This window comes from Pseudorca crassidens, chromosome 7, assembly GCF_039906515.1.
Source record: "Pseudorca crassidens isolate mPseCra1 chromosome 7, mPseCra1.hap1, whole genome shotgun sequence".
Taxonomy (NCBI): Eukaryota; Metazoa; Chordata; class Mammalia; order Artiodactyla; family Delphinidae; genus Pseudorca; species Pseudorca crassidens.
In genome coordinates this window covers 10,775,144-10,788,299 of record NC_090302.1, presented here as the reverse complement: position 1 = coordinate 10,788,299, position 13,156 = coordinate 10,775,144, and the positions used below count along the sequence as shown (strand labels likewise).

At 37.4% G+C, this 13,156-nt stretch overlaps 1 protein-coding gene across 2 annotated transcripts in view; it reads right to left on the bottom strand.

Moving 5' to 3' along the window:
• NR6A1 (nuclear receptor subfamily 6 group A member 1) overlaps positions 1 to 13,156 on the bottom strand; it is a 209,713-nt gene that overhangs the window by 162,489 nt on the left and 34,068 nt on the right. The window lies entirely within an intron of this gene.

The window sequence follows — 13,156 nt, the reverse complement described above, 5'->3', positions numbered from 1 at the left end:
GCTTTTTGGGGACAGGCTGTGTTGACCTTCTCACTCACTCATGCCAGAAATGAATCTCCTCCTCAGGTATGTTTTTACAAACCTCATAAGTGATAAAATCCTAATCTTGGTGAAACCAAACAGCTAGTCTGAATTCCAGTCTATTTTCCTGAAATTAGACCCAAATACCATAACAAACTGCTCAAATACAACTCAAACCCAAAATACACTTAGGAGGAAAAACTTCCTGAGGAAGGCAGAGGAATAAATTCACTCTGGAATATTGGAATGATTTTCAAATCCCAAAGGCAACAATACAAAAACTTGAATATCAAAGATTTATCTTCAGTTTCCACTACCAAAAGCCCTAACTGTTGGAGTCACTAGTATCTTCTGTGTGTGTATACAATCTGAACCAGCCCCAGAGCCAATCATGGCTAGGGCGAGAGTACCTGGACAGCCTCAGATCTTGTCACCAGGTAGGTACTCAAATAGGTGTTATGCAGTGAAGTACACTGAGGGCTACAAGCGGCCCTGGCCACTTCAATTAAGCCATCAGCTCACTTATAACTCCCAGCCAATAACTGAGTGGTTTGAAAGTATCTTTTCTACTTGCCAAACTTCAAGCATTACCTAATGCCTGGATTTTCACTGCAGTTGCCAGATCCCCATCCTTTCCCACCCCAGGGCTAGCAAATAATTCCTAATCAACCATGCCCCTGAATTTGCCCTACCTTTGCACTATCCCTCAAATACCGGACTTAATGGGGAGTTTCTACAATCTCCATGCTACCTGTTTCCTGACTGAAACTATCATACCAGAAAATTTGTCTGCTCTATTAATATTCTCCTTAGAATGCACCTGCAGCTTCTACTGGATAGTCAGTGGCCATAGCCCCAGGTAAATGGATATCTGGACACCAAGCTGGGTTTATCCTCTTTCCTGAGTATTTAAGATTTGAACACAAATGCTTCAGTTAGTCTGTGTTGAGCATGGCTGCTGGAAAGACATGACAAGGCAGGGCAAATCAAGGGCAGCCATCTTCCATCATGGACACAGAAGCAAAGAGTATCAGTCTGAACAAGAAGAGAAATATGAAACAGAAGCACCAGAGAAGCAGAGATAAGCCTCCACAGAGAGATGGGAAAGAAATCCTGGTCTTGCTCCTTCATGAAATCCAACTGAATGCTCCCTCCTTGGGCCCCAAGAGAAACCCTGTATTTTCCACCAATGTCCCCATTTTAAACTAGCTTAAGGAGAGTGTCTGTCTTACAATTTAACTACTTAAGTCAACACCTCTGGTTTTCCTCCCTTGCTACCAGTCTATATTTCCCAGGCACCAGCACTGTTCACACACTTTCGTGTGTTACTTCGCCATAATACAGCTCCCTGTGTTCAACTCATGTTTTTCTGACTATGCCAAGTTTCTTTACAAACCTCTAAGACTAGATCATATTCTCAAAGCTCTAAAGTTTTCTTTGGCTATGATGAACAGGGGAATGAAAGGCAGTGTGGTCTTAACCTTTTAGCCTTAGCTTCTCATCTGGGAACTACCACCTACTACATAGAGTTGTGATGGGGATCATATAAGGTGAGAATAAAGTGCTTAGCACGGCATCTGACATATGGCAAGCCCCACTAAATGTAGCTCTTTTCTATAATAGCTTGATTAAACTTGTACATACTGAACAATAGGTAAAAATCATATCACTAATATTTAGGATCTAAATGGCACCAAGTATATCAAGAAAACTAATCAAGAGTAATTCCTGCCGGGCAGCAATCTTTTTACATGACAGCACTACATCACTAACATGTGAGCAGCCGTATCAACTCTCAATCAACATCTATTTCTTCCAAACTTGTTTCTAGCCCCACTGTACTTTTGAAGCTTTTCAAATTACCCTGTTATCTTTCATCTGCATTTGTAGGATCATTTCCACTAATTTACCAATGTTGCTTTTGAGGTTTGTTTGCTCGGTGATATTTTTATCCAAGGTATTTCAAAAGAGAAAACAAAGGTCAGAGGTTGAAACTGACTGGTCAGACTTAACTTATAAAACTTAAGAGAATATATTTTTGGTAAAAGATAATTAAGGGTCAAAATTATCATGACTATTAGGAAAGGGTGACTAAGGTATTTTAATTTTAAGTTTTTGTCTAACAAAACCTCTCACAAAGAGAGAGACAGAGAGAAACAAAGGGACAGAGATTAGATTTCACAATTAAGATTATCTTGATGAAAATGATGTTTAGGGCCTGGCTTTTATTGCATCTTAGTTATGTTGAAAAATTTCTGGACAGCTGAGATGCTAAATAATGCACACACCAAAAAACATCAACAAAAATCCCAGCACAAAATCATTACATAAAGGATTTTACTTCCTTCTTGATTACCCTTCAACATAAGGAAAAACAATTCCTAGAAGACTCATTTGTTGTTAGACTCACGTAACAAATAATTCTGTCAATAAGACTGATCACATGAGTAGTAATTCTGTCAACAGTATTGGAGCCATTATCATAAACATCTGCGCATACATAGTGAAGACACACATTCACACACAATGGTGAGATTTTGCTTTAAGTCACAGAAGACATATATTTTTTCTATTTCACACCTAGCTCCAAAGGCCCATTGCACTGAGCCTTCTTCTAGCTAGCCTGTGGCTGTTTTCTACCTTCTCAAGGTATGAATTTAAAGGATCCTCATGGTATATTAATCCAACTTTCATCCATCTTATGAGCGACTGATGTTCAGTTCATTTCTACTTATGAATAAAGGCTATAAGTAACTTGTTAATGGACTGTCAATAAAATTTGGTGTTTATAAACTAAAAGTAACAAGAGACTCTTTAGCATTCTACTAATAAGCCTGGCTGCCACAAAATGGATGGCAATGGTGCAAAGATCCTACTGCAAACACACACAGAAAATCAACTGGAAATCTTGCAGTTCTCTGAACTCCATTATCATTGTTGAGGGAATTAGTGGTAGTTTTCAATTACTGTTATTCTTGCTTTTTAATCTTATGGCTCATTCAGCATCGTTTTCAAATTAGTTTGATACATGCTGTGTATGATAGTACACCAACAGTATCCTTATTTTAAAATTTTCTAGTACTGTAATTAGACTTTGACATGTATATGCCATGTTTCAAATATGAACCAGACCTCAATTGCTAATGCACATTTATCATCCTCCCTCCAAATTTATTTGCACGTCATAGTCCATTGTCAATGAATTTTCAACTGGAAAGCAGGAAAAGGAAGGTTAAGTAGATAATGGGGTCCTGCCTAAGTGAGCTGTGTTTCTAACCTACTTAAGTCACTGAGGTCAAAAAAGTTGGCATCCACTGCCATAATCAAGCAAGCTGCAACAGGCTGCCAGGTCACTCTGCTTCCAGCCTAGTTGTCCTCCCAAACCTTTTCTCTTCTTAACTACTTCAGGGAGCATTAGAAACTCACCCCACCCATCATCTTTTAATTTTCACAGCCTGAGAATTCTACTCATGGCTTCTTAGAATCTTACATCCCCTTAAACGACCTTCTTCCTTCACTACTACCTTAAACAAATCCTCATTCAGGAAAATTTCTGTTCTCTCAATTTCCATTTTTATAAGGGAAACCCACACCTTCGACTATAACATTTATAAAAACTCTTCTTCACGCCCAAGGAAAGAAGTCTCAGACCCAAGGGACAACAGGGAGCTATTAATGCCTCTTTTTGCAGTCTCCCTGGAAGTAGATTGTCGGCTCTTGGATATAAAAGCACATCCTTCTTGCCCCGACTCCCCAAACTCAGATCTCTTTGCATTAACAGTCAGCTCTATCACCTTTCCCCTCCATCCCCCAATATTCAAAAAAAAAAAAAAGCAACTGGATAGCCACTGAATAAGCCAAGATTTTGAAGTATGAGAGGCAATGGAAGGAAGGCAGCAGAATGGATTCCCATATAATATTAATTAGAGTTTCCAAACATGCTCTTAGAATGAGCTAAAGGCTCACTCCATCTCTCATATCTTGAGGGCTAGCAGTATTACTTTTCAGAAAATCTTGGTTTTCTGTTCCGTTTAATTATGAGTTTTACAAGCATTGTTTTCCGTTTTTCGGTCTGATTCCTTGCTCTTGGCTCTTCAGTTAGGGCCTGTTGCCACCTAGTGGACTAAGTGGGAATAAATGCCAATACATCATCACAGCTTCTCACCACTGTGCTCTCAGAAGAGACCACTAGATGGAGACTTCAAATTTGAAGCAGAAGGAGAGTGCCTAAACCTATCTAGAAAACCAGATAGTTGGTATAAGACTACACAAAAAACTAATAAAAACTCACACAAATAAAAGCAAACGTGTGACACTGAGGTTAAGGATATAGGCTTTGACTCTTTTGAACAAAATCACAAAAATCTACAATAAATACTACCAAGTTGAATTACCAAGACTCCACGTTCCCAAGGCAGAGGGCCCAGTTTCGATCCCTGGGCAGGGAACTAAATCCCACATGCATGCTGCAACTAAGAGTTCACATGCCGCAACTAAGGAGCCCACCTGCCACACCTAAGACCCAGTGCAACCAAATAAATAAATAATTAATTATTTTTTAAAATCTACAGTTTTTGAAACATACATAACTTAAAACAAAACAAAAACAACAATGTGGCATAAAGACAGACATATAGACAAAAGAAACAGAACAGCAAGCCCTGAAATAAGCCCTCACCTATATGGTCAATGACTGTCAATAAGGTTGCCAAGACTATTCAATGAGGAAAGGACCATATTTTCAACAAACAGTGATGGCAAAAGTGAATATCCACATGCAGAAGGATGCATGTGAATGTCATCTTATACCATACTATACAAAAAATAACTCAAAATAGATCAAAGACCTAAATATAAGACATAAAACTTTTAGAGGAAAACAAAGGGGGAAAAGCTTCCTGGCATTGGATTTGGCAATGATTTCTTGGCTATGACACCAAAGGCACAGACAACAAAAGAAAAAATAAGTAAACTGTACTACATCAAAATTTAAAACATCTGTATATGAAAGGACACAACAGTGAAAAGGCAACCATAAATTGGGAGAAAATATTTGCAAATCATATATCTGGTAAGGGGTAATATCCATAATATATAAAGAAATCTTAGAACTAAAGAAACAAAATAACAACAAAAAAAAACCTGATTAAAAGATGGGCAAAAGACTTAAATAGGTACTTCTCCAAAGATGATATACAAATGGCCAATAAGTACATGAAAATAGGTTCAACAGCATTAATCATTAGGAAAATACAAATCAAAACCACAGTGAGATACTATTGGGTGTGTGTGATACTATCAAAAACACAGAAAATAGGAGGATGCAGAAAAATCAGAACCCCTGTACACTGCTGCATGGGACTGTAAAATGATACAGCCACTGTGGAAAACAGTATGGTGGTTCCTCAAAAAATTAAAAATAGAATTACCATATGATCCAGCAATTCCAGTTCTGGCTATATACCCAAAAGAACTGAAAATAGGGACTTGAAAAACTATTTGTACACTCAATATTCATAGCAGCATTATTCACAACGTTCACAATAGCTAAAAGCTATAAGCAACCAAAGTATCCATCAACAGATGTATGGACAGACAAAATGTGGTATATAACAAACAATGGAATATTAGTCTGTCTCAAAAAGGAAGGAAATTGTGACACGCTACAACATGGATCAACCTTGAAAACAGTATGCTAAGTGAAAGAAGTCAGCCACAAAGGGACAAATACAGCATGACTCCACTTATATGAGATACCTAGATTAGCCAAATTCATAGAGACAGAAAGTAGAATGGTGGGTGCCGGAGTCTGGAGAATGGGGAAATACTGTTAATGGTTACAGGTTCATTTTTGCAAGATACGAAGAGTTCTATGGATGGATGGTGGTGATGGTTTCATAACAATACTAGTGTGGTACTTAACGACACTAAACCGTACACTTAAAAATGGTTAAGATAATAAATGTTTTGGTCTGTATATTTCACCACAATTTTTTAAAATGAATAGTAAGAAAAAAACTATAGCTAACATCATACACTTGATAGTGAAATATTGAACTCTTTCCCTCTAAGATCAAAAACAAGAATGTCATCCTTGGGCTTCCCTGGTGGCGCAGTGGCTAAGAATCTGCCTGCCAATGCAGGGGACACGGGTTTGAGCCCTGGTCCGGGAAGATCCGACATGCTGCAGAGCAACTAAGCCCGTGCGCCACAACTACTGAGCCTGCACTCTAGAGCCCGTGAGCCACAACTACTGAGCCCACGTGCCACGACTACTGAGGCCCGCGTGCCTAGAGCCCGTGCTCCGCAACAAGAGAAGCCACCGCAATGAGAAGCCTGCACACCGCAACAAAGAGTAGCCCCTGCTCGCCACAACTAGAGAAAGACCGCGCACAGCAACAAAGACCCAACACAGCCAAAATTAAATAAATTAAAAAAATAAACTTATAAATAATAAATTTTAAAAATTAAAAAAAAAAAGAATGTCATCCTCAACATTTTTATCTACTGTTGGACTGCAAATCTTAGCCAATGCCATAAGGTAAGAAAACTGAAAGTCATAAACATTAAAAAGGAAGAAGTAAAATTGTCTTTATTCATAGCGGTACACATAAAAAGTCCCAAAGAATTTATTTTTAAAAGTTACTAGAACTAGTAAACAAATGTAACAATGTCGTATAATACAATCACAATATACAAAAATCAACGGCATTTCTATATACTAGCAACAAACAATTGGAAAATAAAATTTTAAAATAATACCATTTACTACAGCATTAAAAAAACATACTACTTAAGGATAAATTTAAAGAAAGCTGCACAAGATCTCAACACTAATCTTTCAAAAACATCACGGAGAAAAAATAAATTTCTAAATAAGTGGGAAAATATACTGCATTCATAGATTAGAAGACTCAATTCTAAAATGACAACTCTACCCAAATTGATAAAATCAATGAAATCCAATCAAATCCCAGCAGACTTTCACTTAAAAAAAAAAATTTTTTTTTTTTGGATGAGCTGATTCTAAAATGTAAAACGAAATTAAAACAAAACCAAACAAAACCCTAGAACAGCCAAAACAGCTAAAACAACTTTGAAAAGGAAGAATGGAGTTGAAGAACTAACACCATCCGATTTCAAGATTTACTATACAACTATAGTATTCAAAACATTGTGCTATTAGTGAACACATAAGTAGGTTAATGGAAGAAAACAGAGTCTACAAGTAGATCATACATATAAGATCAAATTATTTTTCAGCAAGTGCATCAAAAATTTAATGAGGAAAGTCTTGTCAACAAATAGTGCTGAAACAAATAAATATTCATATAAAAAGACTTTGATTCCTATCTTACACCATACAAAAAAAATTAACTTGAATAAAGCTAAACCATAAAGTTTCTAGTAGAAAACATAGAATAATACCTTTGCAACCTCAGGTTAGGCCAAGATTTCTTAGGGAGGATACAGAAAGAATTAATCATAAAAGAAAAAATTAATAAATAGAACTTCATAAAAATGTAAAACTTCTGTTAATCAAAAAATCATGTCAATAAAGTAGAAGAGAAAGCCACAGGTGGGGAGAAAATATTCACAACATACATATGTGATGAAGGACTTGTATCATAATAAAAAATACCCACAACTCAATAATAGGACAAAGAACACAATTTTTTTTAATTATCAAAAGACTTTGAATAGACACTTCTAAAAGACAAAATATGAATGGCCAATAAGGGTATGAAAAGATAATCAATATAAATAGTCATCAGGGAAATGCAAATTAAAACCACATCGGTCCCATTACCTGAGCACTAGAATAACTAAAATTTAAAAATTGACAACACCAAACACTTACAAGGATGTCGAACTATTAGAAATCATACTACTGGAATTGTAAAATGTACCATTTGGAAAACTGGCAATTTCATAAAAAGTTTAACATACATCTACCATCTGACCCAACAATTCCTAGATACGTTCAGAGACATTAAAATATATCCACAAAAACCTTGTACAAGAATTTTCATAGCTGCTTTATCATAATAGCACAAAACTAGAAATAGCCCGGGTATCAACAGATGAATAGATCAACTATGATACAGTCAATTGAATACTACTCAGTAATAAAAAGAAATGAATTACTAACACCTGCAACAACATGGATGAGTCTCAAACATTATGCTGAAAAACACTAGACACAATAAAGCACCTGTTGTATGATTCCATCTATAAGACATGTCAGAACAAACTAATCTATCATGACAGAAATCCGAAGTTATTGCTTCTTGGGGCAGAATAGTGGGATCAACTGAGAAAAAGCATAAGGGAATTTTCTGAAGGGATGGCACTGTTCTGTATCTTGATGAAACATGAATTACAAGGGTACATGCATTTGTGAAAACTGCTTGAACGTTACACTTAATATCTATGTGTTTCACTGTACGTAAATCATACCACTTTTTTTTTTGCTCCATTAGCATACAGTAAATGCTCATTAAATATTAGCCCAAAAAGTTAGGAACCCTTCATCATCTATTTCAGCAACGAAGAAACATGCAGTAACAGCTAGAGCAGCTAAATACTTGGCAATTCACATATACTATCTAACTTATTTTTAAAAACAACCCCTAATAGAGATTATTACTGTTTTATGGATGAAGAAACTGACCTTCACAGGTTGCCTATGGTCACTTAGCAAGGACTGGCAAAAGCCAAGATGCAAACTCTCATGTTCTTTCCACTGCACCACACCGTGTCCATTAGGGTCACTTTCAGCAACATGACCTGCAACTGCCAGGACAGCACAATTCATACGAGAAGCTTACTTAAGGCTCCCTACATTCTTGATAGCAGGGTAAAAAGGAGGCCAATTCTGATAGCTTGATTAGTGAATGGAGGCAGGGCTGCAAGCAGAAGCCTGAAAATGCTGCTCTAAGCTTTTATCCTCTTTTTTGGCTTCAAGATGGTTCCTGATACTTGAGGATACAGGTTCCTATTCCTCAGAGCAATTTCAAGGTAAGAGAATTGTGAATGTAAAATCTATCATCTAAATGGGAAGCTGTAGCCTGGGTGACTCAATCTGACAGAATAGCTTGGAAGCTTGGCAGCTGAAATGAGAGCCACAGATTTTTTAAAAAATATATATCTCATTTCTTAATACAAGAGCCTTGTTAAAAAAAAATTAAGGGGTAAAACCTGGTGGTCCAGTAGTTAGGACTCTGCACCTCCACTGCCGGGGGCCCAGGTTCAGTCCGTGGTCAGGGAACTAAGATCCCACAAGCTGCAGTGTGGCCAATAAATTAATTTATAAAAATTAAAACAGAAATAGTGAGTTACTCTGTGATACCACCTGCCCAAAGATATCACTGTTAACTGTTCAGTGTATCTTCTTCCAGACTAAAATTTACCTTCTCCTTAATGATTCTATAGTATTCCATTACATGGATAACTACAAACCATTTTAGTCCCCTATTAAACTTTTGAGCTGTTCCTTTTTTGCTATTATAAATGCTGAAAAGAGTATCTGAGAATATACATTTTGCACACCTTTCATTTCTTATAGGATAAATACCCAGATGTACTAACTGCTAAATCTGCAAATTTAAATTTAAAAATTTTTAATTTTAAACTGCTATATCTGCAAGAATAAACCCGAACATTTTTAGTGTTGACAGATATTGTTAGATTATACTCACAGACTTCCCATTTTCCCACACCTTCATCTGCACTGTTAATTATCATTTTTTAATGTAGGAACTGCAAACTCAAATGCCTAGAGAAGACTGGAAGGAAACATAAATGGATGAAGGAAGCCATGTGGGTTTGTGACAAACCTGAGTGTGCATGCTCATTTAAAGAGGGCAGCCACACATATATACAATGGAATATTACTCAGCCATAAAAAGAAACGAAATTGAGCTATTTGTAAGGAGGTGGATAGACCTAGAGTCTGTCATACAGAGTGAAGTAAGTCAGAAAGAGAAAGACAAATACCGTATGCTAACACATATATATGGAATTTAAGAAAAAACAATGTCATGAAGAACCTAGGGGTAAGACAGGAATAAAGACACAGACCTACTAGAGAATGGGCTTGAGGATATGGGGAGGGGGAAGGGTGAGCTGTGACAGGGCGAGAGAGAGGCATGGACATATATACACTACCAAACGTAAGGTAGATAGCTAGTGGGAAGCAGCCGCATGGCACAGGGATATCAGCTCAGTGCTTTGTGACCGCCTGGAAGGGTGGGATAGGGAGGGTGGGAGGGAGGGAGACGCAAGAGGGAAGAGATATGGGAACATATACGTATATGTATAACTGATTCACTTTGTTATAAAGCAGAAACTAACACCATTGTAAAGCAATTATACCCCAATAAAGATGTTAAGAAAAAATAAAAATAAAAAAATAAAGAGGGCAGCCACTACTCTGTTCCAGCCAACAGATGCCATGTATCAACAGAAATCCAGGCCCAGTGCTGGACCATCCAATTTATCAAGGCCAGAAATGGAAATTTTTATGAAACTCTTGCAAGTTTTAAATGTTGACAACTAACATGCTTTTATTTAAACATCCAGTTAGTCAAACAAAACACATCTATAAGTCAGACTACATTTAGCACATGGAATTTTGTGCTACAGTGAAAATGATATAACACTATTTTCACTGTGAATCTTATTATTCATGCAGTTTATCTTTTCCTATGCTTACCAACAGAGGATATATCTATTCAATTTTGGTTCATACTGTCAGCACCCTTCAAAGAAAGATGCTTATCTTTTCTTTCAGATTCAAATCTACAACAACAAATACTGGACCAACAAAAAAAAGATATGTAACTTCAAATACAGAAGCTAAGAGTCTTAACTGACCTGTATGCCCAGAAAAGGCTTATGAAGACTCACTTGGGACTGAATTGCTATACTCTCCTCAACATACTTAAAGAACCCCAAGATTTTGAGAGAAAACACCAATTTGTAAAATTATGTATAACTCTGAAGAGGGTGGCTTTAATAATCCAGGGTTTCCCTCCACTACCTAATACATTTGCCTTAACACAGCAAATCTTCTTCTTGGTGAGACATCAGAAAAAGAACAGAATTCCCACACATCCCCCTTTGTTATCATATGCTGAATTTAAACAACCACTTTCAGCTTTTTTAAAAAAATGAAATAAAGCACAGGTTTATAGGAATCCTTCTCTGCTCTCAAAATATTACTGCAATACTGCTCCCACAGAAATAATTTCAGCAACCTATCTAATTTCAGAGTTTCTTCTCATTCCTTCTTAGTCATCCATTACATATCTCCAGACCCAGATGTTCAAGCATTCCCTGAACCCACCATAGATAATGGCAGAGATCCATGACTATCCAAGGATCCAACAAGAGCCTTTGAATGCAACTATCTTTTCATCAATTGTAAACAAGTCCTAAACTCTTGGCTCCATAGGGAGTCTCTATCAAGTCAGTATAAACTCTGAAATAGGGGCAAAGGTCAAGGGGATGAAGCTCAGCCTAAACTCTGGATCTCATCCCACCCCCACCCTGTTCAAAAGAATTCTTATCAGAAAGGAACTCCCCAGCAAAAGGCCACATTCAGGCGACGTGATCTTGCAGTGATCTAGCAGATTCAGCTGAAGCTTTGGAAGCAAGGCTCTTGGAACTGTTATGAATGTGAAACACCAATATCACAAACAGAATGTTGTGAAGGAAAGGTGACATAAAGGGGAAAACCAAGGGAACTTATCTTCATTTGTTTCAGGAAAGAATCTGTTTGATAATACATAGTGGAATAATCCTGAACCTCAGAAGAAATCTCTTTGGGAACCTATTCCACAGTGAATTACTCTACTTTACATCCAAAATAACTCTAATATATGCAAAAGAGCCCAAATGACACTTAGAAAATAGTCTTCATTCTGTACATAAAAGGCCCCGTTATATATGTTATAAATCCTTATACTGCCTTAAACTCTTCCATTAGCATCTGAGACTTGTCGCAGTCAAGAGAGCTAGAAACAGGATAGAAGATTCATTAAAACAGCAGCTCTGAAGTCCCAGATGTTTCTCCACTGTGTACTCTGGGATGAGTCATTTAACCTCTCCAGGCCTTAGCAGTCTCATCTGTTAGGATAGGAATAGTATCTTTTCAAACAGGCTTTATGAGTGCTTAATGAAAAATGCACATGAAGCATTTAATGTGTAATAAATATTAGTCATTATTATTACTAACTACTATTATGTAGTAAAAGCCACATATCATCAAATTTTGTGTCTGTCGTTCCTGACTAAACCAGAGTCCCTTGAGGGCAGGAACTGAGTCTTAGGCTTGGCACACACATCAAAGGGAAAAAGAGAAATGGGGAGGGAAGGAAACAGTGGACTAGGTATTACAAAGTCAAACTTAAGTTTAGATATTTTATACGCTATAACCAACCCTTCTCACTCCCACTGAATATGTTCAAAGTACCTAGCACATAAGGAATACTCAATAAATGTTAATTTTCTTTGATCTCTAACACTCAACCTTAAGTTCATTATCTGCAGACCACACTTGGGTTTATATAAACTGTTTTCTGAGATTAAAAATTGTGACATATAGGGCTTCCCTGGTGGCGCAGTGGTTGAGAGTCCGCCTGCAGATGCAGGGGACGCGGGTTCGTGCCCCAGTCCGGGAAGATCCCACATGCCGCGGAGCGGCTGGGCCCGTGAGCCATGGCCGCTGAGCCTGCACGTCCGGAGCCTGTGCTCCACAATGGGAGAGGCCACAACAGTGAGAGGCCCACATACCAAAAAAAAAAAAAAAAAAAAATTGTGACATATAATTTGACAACTAGGAATAGACCCATAGGACATGGTACAGAATGTTGGAATTTTGGAATGAACCTATGGGTAACTCTAGCTGAGATGTACATTTCTCTTTTATAGCTTGAAGGATCCACAAAAAGTCTCCTTGGGATCCCAAAACACTTGACAGATGAATGCAAAGCCAGAGCAAACTAGTGATGTTAGGCTGTCTTATTCTGAAGCTGTTTTTTAAATTGCCTGTTCATCCCACATCACTCATGGATCTCTGCCTGGTGGGCATCTATCAGTATGGCAACAGAGGGCAAAGATTAATTTAACT